Below are 13,369 nucleotides of genomic sequence, written 5' to 3' on the forward strand. Positions count from 1 at the left end.
CTTGGTCTTATGCAGCCAGAGTTAGTCCCTCAGTCTCTTTCTTCTATTTTCCTGATCTTAGCCATTGCCAGGTCTTTTTATTAGCTGCTTTCCCAGCTATTTTTTTTAATGTATTGGCCATGTAGTGCTTAATACATTAAACACTACAGGGCCAATATTATTATTATTATTATTATTATTATTATTATTATTATTATTATTATTATTATTATTGATCATCGCATAGTCAGGCAGATGTTCAGACTGGATTTGGCATTTATGTCTCCCTATCAAGTCCTTCCCAAGGACCTGGGATAGGCAGATGTGGATGTTTGATGGTATTACAGATCTCGTCGCAGGATGGAAGCAGTTCCTAGTAAGGCCACCTTTTGCAATTGACTAATGGCGAATTTGTCAATGCCAATGGTGTTCAAGTGGTGCTCCAGTTGTTTTGGGATTGCACCCAAGGTGCCTATTATTATTGGTACTACCCTTGCTTGCTTTTGCCACAGTCTTTCTATTACTATTGCTATCAAAAAAGATTACTGATGCATATTGCTGCTATGCAATTTTTTGTGAACACCTAAAATTGTGAATTTTTTTATGTTATCTAAATTGCAGTGACATTATAGACTTTACCTTAATCAAGATACTTTACTAGTACCTTGATTAACAGCACCATGTAGGACTTAATGTTCCAAACTATTCCAGCTGTACAACAAACATTATCATCACTTCTTCGACAGTGATTCCATTCCTCTTTCCAAGAGTTCCTAAAATATTTGTCAATATGTTTTGACTGGAGGTCTCCTTTAAAATGCCGTGGTAATATTCTAGGACCCATCTTGAAAAAAATCCTTTCAACTGGGTGTGAATGTTGAATTTAATGAGACATTATCCTTTCCTGTAGAAAGTGATTAGTTGATGGGGAAAAAAAAACATATAAACAGGGTCTTAAGTACTAAGGAGGCATAAACCAACATAAAACTTAATTTTGAAAGTGATTACAAACCTTACGTATGTATTAAAACTGTATCCTTGTTGTCTAAATATAAACCTTTAGAAGCATTTAACATTTAAACCTAAATTAAAGCAATAGCTGATTGCTTTTTGCAATAACTTGGGAGTTCAAGATCTGATTTGTCAAGCAATGGGTAAAAAATGTAAGCTGGAGGTATTGATTCAAATAATCCTTTATTGGATCACCACTTTCATGTGGAGGCAGTATGGATCAGCTGAGGGCTAATACGATTAGTGTTCCCATTACAAAAATAAACAGCCACCTTATCAACTGAGAATAAAACACTTATGATTAGTCCAAGATTGGAAATCTAAGGTGGCACTAGTTTTCCATTTTATATATATATATATATATATATATATATATATATATATATATATATATATATATATGTCTTTGGTTATTCGGGTTTTCTCTCACATAAAATTGGAAGTGTCTTGGCAACGTTTCGACGAAGTCCCATTCGTCATCTTCAGGCTGGTGTTTTCAGCTTCATGCTTCGAAAATACCAGCCTGAAGATGACGAATGGGACTTCGTCAAAACGTCGGCAAGACACGTCCAATTTTACGTGGGAGAAAACCCGAACAACCAAAGACCTACACACAAACACTCTCGGAAACCTCAGAAAACAAATATATATATATATATATATATATATATATATATATATATATATATATATATATTTGCAACCCGAACAACCAAAGAAACCAAAGACCTACACACACACACACACACACACACACACACACACACACACACACACACACATATATATATATATATATATATATATATATATATATATATATATATTCCCTTTCAGTTGTCCATGCCTGAAAGTTCTTTCCTTAATTATTATAATTTTATTCATACTTCAGTATCTAAACCACATTAGCGAACACAGATTTTAAATCATAATGGAATAGTCATGGGCAAATTTATTGGTCATAAGAATAATTACCCCCTCTATCTTTTTACATTTTAGCAAAAGGAAGTTGACAACCATCCCTTTTTAGACATTCTCGGAGCTGTCTAATAGGCCATAAGATAGTAATAGTAGTAAAGTTGGAAGGGACCTTGGAGGTCATCTAGTCCAACCCCCTGCTCGGGCAGGAAACCCTACACCATTTCGGACAAGTGGCTGTCCAGTCTCTTCTTAAAAACTTCCAGTGTTGGAGCATTTAATGCTTCTGGAGGCAAGCTGTTCCACTGATTAATTGTTCTCACTGTCAGGAAGTTTCCCCTTAGTTCTAGGTTGCTTCTCTCCTTGATTAGTTTCCACCCATTGCTTCTTGTCCTGCCTTCAGGTGCTTTGGAAAATAGCTTAATTCCCTCTTCTTTATGGCAGCCCCTGAGATATTGGAATACTGCTATCATGTCCCCCCTTGTCCTTCTCTTCGTTAAACTAGACATACCCAATTCTCGCAACCGTTCCTTATATGTTTTAGCCTCCAGTCCCCTAATCATCTGAAGATCCTAAAAAGCAACTTTAATATTCTTGACTATTGATATTCCAGTCTTGATTCCAAAGTTCTTATAAATGACTAACTTTCACCTTAACAAGACTCTTTGTCCATAAAAAAGTACTGAAGGGTTTTGTTTTTTTCTTCCGTTCAATCATGTCTGATTCTTGAAAACAGCCTGGATGGGTCCTACAGTTTTCTTGGCAAGGTTTTACAGAAGTGGTTTGCCATTCCCTCCTTTCTAGGGCTGAGAGAGGATGACTGGCTCCAGGTCAGCTAGCTGGCTTTGTGACTAAGGCAGGACTGGAACTCATGTTTTTTCTTTTTTTTCTAAATTTTTCTAAAAGCATGGTGCTTTTGTTCATTTTAAATCTAAAGGGAGAGCCATTTGGTGTAGCGGTGAAGGCAGGGGTCTTCAAACTTGGCCCTTTTATGACTTGTGGACTTCAACTCCCAGAATTCCTCAGCTAGCATGCCTGGCTGAGGAATTCTGGGAGTTGAAGTCCAGAAGTCATGACAGGGCCAAGTTTGAAGACCCCTGCCTTCACCGCTATACCAAATGGCTCTCCCTTTAGATTTAAAATGAACAAAAGCACCATGCAAAATTAATAGCATAATCCAGCCCTTTTAAATGCTGCTAAAATTCTGAAATAAACCATGCAATTAATTGAATATCCTGCTCCACTCTGTAGATTTTAGACAATCTACAGGAAAAAAATTCCTCTTACAGTAACTGAAAGGTTTAAAAGCTAGATGAAACATAAGCTAAGCTAAAGTCTGAATCTCCATATTAGCCAATGAATTCCAAAAGGAAGTCTCGTCTGCATTTTTGTAACTGGTATTATCCCAGAGATAATTTTATCTTGTGAAGAAGGCTCAGTATTGAATTTTTATGCCAACATTTCCCAAATATGCTTTGGAGCCTTTAATGCTGGAAACACAAGTGAATTTTGTCTAAAAAGGGAATCAGCGCCTTGCCAATGTATCACAGCAGTTCTATAATGGCTTTCTAATTGTCCCTAAAGTTGTTATTTTTCCCCCCAGCTTGATCACTTATTCAATAAAGAAATAGAGGTGGAAATTTATACCCAGTGATAAGTACAAGTCAGTAAAGTTGTTTTGTTTTTTTTTTTAAAAAAGAAAGAAAATCAAACCAAACCCCAGAGTGGATGAAGAAGAGGTTATCCTTTGCATAAAAAAAACAGTCATGATATTTGTTTTGTTTTGATTGAAGTTTCCTAATGCTGGGAAAGATGGAGGGCAAGAGAAGAAGGGGACGACAGAGAATGAGGTGGCTGGATGGAGTCACTGAAGCAGGAGGCGTGAGCTTCAATGGACTCCAGAAGATGGTAGAGGACAGGAAGGCCTGGAGGAGATCAACCCTGACTGCTCTTTAGAAGGCCAGATCCTGAAGTTGAAACTCAAGTACTTTGGCCACCTAATGAGAAGGAAGGACTCACTGGAGAAGAGCCTAATGTTGGGAAAGATGGAGGGCAATAGAAGAAGGGGACAACAGAGAATGAGGTGGCTAGATGGAGTCCCTGGAGCAGTGGGTGTGAGCTTAAATGGACTCCAGAAGATGGTAGAGGACAGGAAGGCCTGGAGGAGATCAACCCCGACTGCTCCTTAGAAGGCCAGATCCTGAAGTTGAAACTCAAGTACTTTGGCCACCTAATGAGAAGGAAGGACTCACTGGAGAAGAGCCTAATGCTGGGAAAGATGGAGGGCAATAGAAGAAGGGGACGACAGAGAATGAGGTGGCTGGATGGAGTCCCTGGAGCAGTAAGCATGAGCTTCAATGGACTCTAGAAGATGGTAGAGGATAGGAAGGCCTGGAGGAACGTGGTCCATGGGGTCGCGATGGGTCGGACACGACTTCGCAACTAACAACAACAACATCATGTCAACACTGTAACATAAAATTCCTCTGAAATCAGAATCAGACAAAATGGCTTTGAAAACAAATCAGCCAATTGGTTTCGTTTATAAATGCCAGCCCGCTTCCTTCTGTGAATGGGCATACAGAACAATCTTAAAACAAATGTTTCAGGTGCCACTTAGTCAATCTGCAGTGGCTTTTTCTCCCGAAGGTTGAGATTATTTGGCGTTAAGCAACCTATTTATCCCAGCTTTTGATTCAAATCCAAACGCTGGGGCTGCATTCGTCAGACTGCTTGTTTTGAATCTGAGGACATTTTGTAAAATAAATGAACTAATTAATAAAGTAATTAATTAATTAATTAATTAAAAGGGAGGGGAAAGAATATTCTTCAAAGCTGATTTCCATTTCTCTGGGCCAATTATTCCCAGGATTATTTGGTGCTTCACAGCAAACCGGTGGGCTGTAATGAATACAGATGCAAAATATGATAATATATCCCTCTCCTCATGGACCTTCATAAGGAGGATTTATAAATGAAAAACAAAAACAACAACAACAATGTGATTTCATTATTCCCTCCGCTCTGCTCTCAAAAACTAACTCTAACATATTATAGGATGTCAAGAATGAAAATTGAGATGGATTCTAAATGGAATTTGGCCCAAATGTCTATGGATTGTGAGCGAACATTTGCAATCTTGGAAACAGCATTTCCTTCACTGCTTTCTCACTTTGTACGGAATCCAACTCATGTCATAATGGTGGGGGAAACCCTGGACAAAATTTACAGTTTTGAATTCTGGACAACATCCCTTCATCCATGTAGGAGAAGGCGTAGCAGAACCTGAAGGCAGGATTAAAAGAGGAATCAACCTAGAATCTCTACATAGTCATAAGCAGGGTAAATCCAATCCCCTTTGAATTCTGTTGACCCCTATCTATGTAACTCCAGGCAAGTGCTAATCATTTGAAGGCTAATATTTGACATATAGATGAAGAATAGAATAGAATGGAGTGGAATGGAATGGAACGGAATATGGAATATGGAACATGGAACATGGAATATAGAATATAGAATGGAATGGAATGGAATATGGAATATGGAATATGGAATATGGAACATGGAACATAGAACATAGAACATAGAACATAGAATAGAATAGAATAGAATAGAATAGAATAGAATAGAATAGAATAGAATAGAATAGAGCTGGAAGGGACTTTGGAGGTCTGCTAGTCTAGCCCCTTGCTCAAGCAGGAGAACCTAAACCATCTCAGACAAATGACTATCCAGTCTCTTCTTAAAAATCTCCAGTGATGGAGCACCCACCATTTCTGGAGGCAAGCTGTTCCACTGTCCCCACTGTTAGGAAGTTTCTCCTGAATCCCAGGTTGCTTCTCTCTTTGGTCCGTTTCCAACCATTGTTTCTTGTCCTGCCCTCTGGTGCTTTGGAGAATAATTTGACCCCCTCTTTTTTTGTGGCAGCCCTTCAAATACTGGAACACTGCTATCGTGTCTCCCCTATTTCTTCTTTTCTTTTGACTAGCCAAACCCAAGTCCTGAAGCCGTTCTTTATACGTTTTACCCTCCAGGGCTTGGATAATCTTAGTTGTTCTTCTCTGATTTTTCCCCCCAAACTTTGCAGCTGTTTACAGTGAAATGGGACATAAGTCAGATTCAAGGGACAACACTTGTCAGAAGTGAACTTCTGCTGAAAATAAAGTGTTTGGCCCAAAAGAAGTTGTTGTATTCTCCTTTCTCCCAAATAGTTCTAACTTCATCAAATGACCAGTAGTCGTATTTGCCCTCATCACAAGTAGGGGTACTGGATCTCAGCCATATGAATCATACAGTGTCTAATCATTTGTGCATTTTCAGAAACTTTCCATCTGCTAATGATTAATTATGCCAAGGTAAAATTATGGCTTCTTGCTGTGTGTTGTGTATGATATGGTAGCTGAAAATAGTCAGTAAGAAAAAAAAAAAGAGGGGGTTAAAAAAAGGAGGAAACAAAAGCCCGTGGACTAAATTGTACAACATACCAAACTTGCTTGCGAGTTTAATTAACCCCCTTTTTTTATAAAGAAATAATTTATAATCTACCCAACAGAGATGAAAACTGGAATGAATATGTATTTTAATTACTATGATCTGCACTGTGAAGTTATACCTAATCCACCCAATATGAGGCGAGATATTTTTGCTAATAGCAATGAATAAATTTTCACAGTTTTATAAAATAGTCCAAACTTTATAGATCTGTATGCAAAAGGTCAGGCACCCCTCCAAGACCAAATTTGTAGGTTCACAATGCCATTTGGTTGTGTCTCTCTGTGTGTGCCACTTAAGCTAGCCTATTAATTTGTAAAGTATTATACAAAAATAATTCTAAAGCCACACATACATAGGCATAAATATAGGGAGTTGTTAAAATAATGATAGCAAAAAGTTAGAGATATTTATGATTCTTATCTAGTCGTCATCTGGATTTTACAATATTTACAAAAATTGTGAGCTATTCAGGAGAAAAAGAGGAAGGAAGGAAGGCATTAAAAATGTCTAAATTGTGCATGCTCTATTTGTATAGTTTTTATTTAGTTTTTTAAAAAAAAATAATTCAAAATAACCGGTACCCACATGCAAAGCAAATGAATTGGGGGAAAAAATGGACTACATGTATTCACAGCAAAAGTCTAACACATCTGCACATCAAGGCATGCTAAGATGTCTAAAATATGTGTTTTTCCCCCCAAGAAAATAGAAACTGTTTTAAATAGATAATCCCAATAGAAATGAGCAATTACTGCAGATATCCAAAGAATAGCATGAAAATATTTCAGGAGCAGGGGAAAAAATGGGAGAAAAATATAGAAGTTACTAATATGATATTTTCTTAATATTTTCTTTGTCTGTTTGTCTGTTTTGCCTTCAAAAAAAAGTTACCATCCTATTTTCATGACAACCTTGCTCTAATATAAAGTTCATTTTGTATGAGTGCACATATTCCTTTTCTCATTTCATTTTTGCTTTTTTCTCAATTATTTTTTTTCTTTAAAAAAGACACTGTGCATCTTCTATTTCTAAAATTTCTGTCCTTTTTATTTATTAAAAATATATGTTCTAACTGGAAGATGTATCAGGCATATCAAGAATTTAGGTCATTATTTAAGTGAAGCCAACTTTCCCAAATTAACAGAAGATCAGAAACAAGAAATTAATGGTTTAATTACTAGTGAGGAAATTGTGACAGTGATTAAGGAATTAAAATTAGGTAAAGCACCGGGTACGGATGGCCTGACATCTATTTATTATAAAACTTTGCTAGAAGAGATGATTCAACCTTTATGTGAGCTTTTAAATAATATATTACAGGGTTTAGAGACTCCTCCGTCATGGGGCAGAGCCTTTATATCTTTAATTCCAAAAGAAGATCAAGATCTTACTTTACCAAAGAATTATAGACCTATATCTCTTTTAAATGTAGATTATAAGATTTTTGCAAAAATCTTAGCCAATAGGGTTTTGCACCAGCTTATACATAAGGACCAAACGGGTTTTATAACTGGTAGGTATATGAAGAATAACGTTAGACAAATTAATAACTTACTAGAATATTTAGATAAGAATAACCAAGTTTCTGCAGGACTGATATTTTTAGATGCTGAAAAAGCTTTTGACCAATTGAATTGGCAGTTTATGTTAAGATTAATTGAGGATATGAATTTTGGAGAAAAAAATTTACAAGCTCTTGGTGCTATATATCAAAAACAAACGGCACAACTTATAGTCAATGGGGGTTTGTCAGAGGTTCTTAAAATAGAAAAAGGGACAAGACAGGGATGTCCATTGTCACCACTACTGTTTGTTTTAACTTTGGAAATTCTGCTGATTAAAATTCGAAAATCTCAGGAAATAAAAGGAATAGAAGTTAATAAAAAAGAATATAAACTAAGAGCTTTTGCAGATGACTTGGTGGTTACCTTGTCTCAACCTACTTATTCTGTGGTAGAGTTGTTACAATTGATTTACCAATATGGACGGGTTTCGGGATTTAAAATTAATAATAATAAGACTAAAATATTACCCAAAAATATGACTAATTTGGATAAGCAGACTTTGGTTAACTTGACAGACTTTGAAGTTGTTGATAAGATAAAATATTTGGGGGTCACTTTATCTGTTTCTAATGTAAAATTGTATAAAAATAATTATGAAAGGTTGTGGGTCAGGATACAAAGAGATTTGAAAAATTGGGAGAAGTTGCAATTATCCCTTATGGGAAGAATTGCGGTGATTAAAATGAATGTCCTGCCAAAGTTTCTCTTTTTATTTCAAATGATACCTATCTTAAAGAATGAGGTTAATTTAAATGAATGGCAGAAAGGTATCAATAAATTTATTTGGGCAGGGAAAAAACCAAGAGTAAAACTTAAAATTATACAAGATATTCGTGAGAGGGGTGGACTCAAGGTACCGAATTTGAAATTGTATTATGATGCTGTGTCTTTAACATTACTTAGTGACTGGGTTAATTTAACAAATGTAGAAATACTCCACTTGGAGGGTTGGGATTTACTTTTTGGATGGCATGCCTATTTAATTTTTAATAAAAAAGTTGACCGGGTTTTTAAATCTCACATTATAAGGATTTCTTTACTTCGGGTTTGGAGGAAATATTATAAAAGTGATTTTAAAATACCATTATGGGCTATACCTTGGCATGTGATAGAGGGGATAAGGAGAGGAGTTAAGATGGATAGTGTTTCTTATGCACAATTACTCAGATGGGATGGTAAAAATTGGCAGTTAAAATCTTTGGATGATTTAGCATATGAAAATATTAATTATTCATGGTTTCAGTATAGCCAAATAGTGGATAGATGGAAGATAGATCGTAATATGGGTTTGCTTAGAGAAGATGAAAATCTTTTTAAACAAGTAAAAGATCAAAGGCAACTCATATTAAGAGAATCTATGGGGTGCTAGTAGAACTGGATTCAGAACCAGAACTAATTAAAGAATGTATGTTTAAATGGGCACAAAATTTTGGTGAACCAGTTCTACTAGATACCTGGGAAACCATCTGGGTGAGGAATGTTAAATTTACACAAGCCCAGAACTTAAGGGAGAATTTTTACAAAATGTTTTATAGATGGCACCTTGATCCACAAAAAATGTTTCGTATGTATCCTGACTTACAGCCTAAATGTTGGAGATGTAGTTGTTTGGATGCTACTTATTATCATATTTGGTGGTCGTGTAAAAATATAAAAGCTTTTTGGATTAAGATATGGTGGAATATTCAAAGAATTTTTAGAAGGAGGGTAAAATTTACCCCACAATTGTTTTTGTTGGGTATCGTTACTGATTGTGATGTTAAGGAGGTTATACTGATGTTAAATTTAATTACAGCCGCAAGGTTGTTAGTAGGGCAATACTGGAAGAAGGAATCTTTGCCTACCTTGCAAGAATGGTTTTTTAAAGTTTCTTATTTGGCGGAAATGGCAAAGATTTTCGGGTAGGGTTGTTTTTTGTTTTTTTCTTTTTTCTTTTCCCTATTTGTAAAAATTTTAAAAATTTTCAATTAAAAAAAAAAGAATTTAGGTCTATCTCTTTGGCGGAAATGGCAAAGATTTCGGCTTTCTTGAAGGATCAATTGCAAGAGAAATATGTTGCAGTATGGAAAAATGGATAGATTTTATACAACATAAGTTGGATATAAAAAAATATTACTTAGTTTTTTAATAATTTGTATTTAAAATGGAATATTTTCTTTTTTTTTTGTTCTTCTTTTTTCCTTTTCTTTTTTTTATTCTTTTCCTTTCTAAACATTTATTTTTTGTATTCATGTTTTTCTTTATATATATACTATTGTTAATTATTTTATAATTTTTCTAATTAATGCATCTAGATTTCTAACTAATGTTAAATTCATTTATGGTTTATATCTTTTTTTAAGATTTTTTGATGAAATTTTAATTAAGCCTATATTCAGCTCTGGGAAGGTCAGGGGAGGGAATGGGAGGGTTGGGGAGGTTGGGGGGAAGATTGTTTTGTTTTTGTAAAATTTCAAAAATTTAATAAAAATTATCTTTGAAAAAAAAAAGAATTTAGGTCTATCTCTATCTCTATCATCTCTATCTCTATTGTTGTTGTTAGTTGCAAAGTCATGTCTTACCCATCTCGACCCCATGGACAATGTTCCTCAGGCCTTCCTGTCCTCTACCATCTTCTGGAGTCCATTGAAGCTCCTGCCTACTGCTTCAGTAACTCCATCCAGCCCCCTCATTCTCTGTCATCCTCTTCTTCTCTTGCCCTCCATCTTTCCCAACATCAGGCTCTTCTCCAGTGAGTCCTTCCTTCTCATTAGGTGGCCAAAGTACTTGAGTTTCAACTTCAGGATCTGGCCTTCTAAAGAGCAGTCGGGTTGATCTCCTCTAGGACTGACCAGTTTGATCGCCTTGAAGTCCAGGAGACTCACAGGAGTCTTCTCCAGCACCAGAGTTCAAAGGCCTCAGTTCTTTGGCGCTCAGCCTTTCTTATGGTCCAACTCATCTCTCTCTCTCTCTCTCTCTCCCTCCCTCTCTCTCTCTCTCTCCTGGTAAGCCCTGTCTTCTGTATAATATTAGTGATTCTGAAGCAGAACTGGGAAATATAAACCCCTGCAGGTTATAAGAGTTCAACAGCTGGACGTCCGTCCCTACATAACTGCTACTGAATTTTTTATATAACAAAGCGGAAAGCAAGTTAAAAAAAAATTGCAGAATTTGCGGGCAGTCAAACAATGGACAAAGCAAGCATGCTTTAGCAATGAGCATCAATTAAAGAGAAACTTTAAATACATTTGCATACTCAAATAGAGACTGAAAGGAGACTCAGAATACTCTTAACAATCAGAGGGTTTTGTTAAAATCTATATTCAAGTATATTCAATTTACATGGTATAGTAGTTCAGTCCCAAAAGCCTAATTGTTCCTAAACTGGGATGTGTTCTAGAATTTATTTAACCGCTCACTTCACTCTGCGCCTATGCATTTTAGGAATATAACAGACTATAGAAGAAGCCTGCATATGTAATTATTTTCTGTCCATGTTCTTTTACTAGTTCAGTGTATTATTCTGACTTTCTATCAATCTGTATTCAAGGCAGCAAGGAGACTGCTCTTTTGTGTATTATTCATCTCAGTTTTAAAACACTAGTGTGCTAATAATTTATTTGAGGAAATAAATATGATAATTTCACGTCTTAAATCTGTATCCAGCCTAACAGGGCTTGAAAGTTTGGCTTAGAATATTTTTGTTCCTCTTGTCTAATGAGCTTCTGAGGAAACCATGCCTTTTTTTTTCTTTTTACGGTAGCTTCATCCTGCAAACAGATGTCATAGATATATCGCTCTTCTGAAAAGGATCAAAATAGAGCATTTAATATTATGATTACCTTGTTATGTGCATTTTATTGTCATTCCGTTCAAGGGAAGGAACAAATTGGGTAGGAATAAAATAGTAAGAAGGGGGCAGCTTGAGAAACACAATTAAAAGGCGTGCATTTTTATTGCACAGGAGATCCTTCAAGTCTTTCTCAACCAGATTACTTTAATTCTTTTTTTTCCCCTTTTTATGACCCTGTAATCCCTTTTATCAGGGTGGCTTGGTCACTCAACAGTGGGAAACTGGTGAAGGGGGCACAGCAGCACCTGCATTTTCTGCGTTGCATGAGAAAAGCACATCTTCCTTCCCCTGTCCTGACCACTTTCTACAGAGGGACAATCGAGAGCATCTTGTCATACAGCATCACAATCTGGTTTGGAGGCATCCCTGCTTCAGACAGGAAGGCAGTGCAGAGAGTGGTGAGAATGGCTGAAAAGATCATTGGCAGTTCCCTCCCTCCCATCCAGGACATAGCACAGAAGCGCTGCTTGAGCAGGGTCCATAAGGTTATCTGGGACACCACACATCCTCTTCATGGCCTGTTTTCCTTGTTACCTTCTGAGAGGAGGCTTCGTGGTATCTGAAGCAGAACATCCAGATTCAGCCAGAGTTTCATTCCATACACCATTAACCTTGCGAACTCTCAAGCTTCCTCCTTCCATTATATATTCAAGATGGACCGTATTTAATATTTATTTGCTACGTATATGTAGGGGTGTGGGTCTATACCTATGTTTAGGTGTGTGTCATGTATGTGTTTCTCTTTGAGAGCAGGCAACTAAATTTCATTTTTGATGTGTGCCGTTGTGCCCACAGTAAAATGACAATAAAGGTTATCTTATCGTTTCTAATCAGGGCAACTGAATGGAGTTGAGCATTTGCTGGCAGGATGCCCTTCCTGACACCTATGTGGAGTTAGCAGCAGATATTTCCTCTTTGCTCCCTGATAAAGAAATATCTTTCACTGCCTAGGGTTGAACTCTCAACCTTCCAAGTGGAACATGAACAACTTCACTTCTAGACTACCGAGTCGCTCAGCCAGATTACTTTAATACACTTGTAAAAAACAACAACATCAACAACAACTATTTTAACATGCTATGGTGGGAAGTCTCCATCTATATAACACAAGTCTGTTTTATTTGTACCAATAGCACTAATGGAATTCTTTTTTGCTATATAGTGAAGGATCTGGAATCAGTCAAATGCAAACTAAAAGAAATACTAGGGTGGAAAAAGAAACAGAACAGTATGTGCTATGAAGATTACTCAAATTATTTCCTATCTGTATGTACCCATTCACATAGCATGTTTTTTTTTTTCCAGACAGATAATGAAAATTCTCCAGTCAGTACATACCGTAGATCTGGGACAGAAAATGAAATCTAAGGAGGACAACAACGGAATGGTAATTTTCACATAAAAAAATTCAGAAAATAGTTCTGATGATTATTAATGTTATAAATTAGATGCTTCTTTGTTAATAAGATAGTGGTGCAAGTCTCAGGAAAGATAGGGACTTTAGAAGAAGTGATTGATTGCTAGATTTTTACCTACTGCAGGTATTAATGCTCTTTTTGATAGATAGATA

The sequence above is a fragment of the Crotalus tigris genome, unplaced genomic scaffold (genome assembly GCF_016545835.1).
Source record: "Crotalus tigris isolate CLP2741 ecotype Arizona unplaced genomic scaffold, ASM1654583v1 scf7180000017556.1910191, whole genome shotgun sequence".
Taxonomy (NCBI): Eukaryota; Metazoa; Chordata; class Lepidosauria; order Squamata; family Viperidae; genus Crotalus; species Crotalus tigris.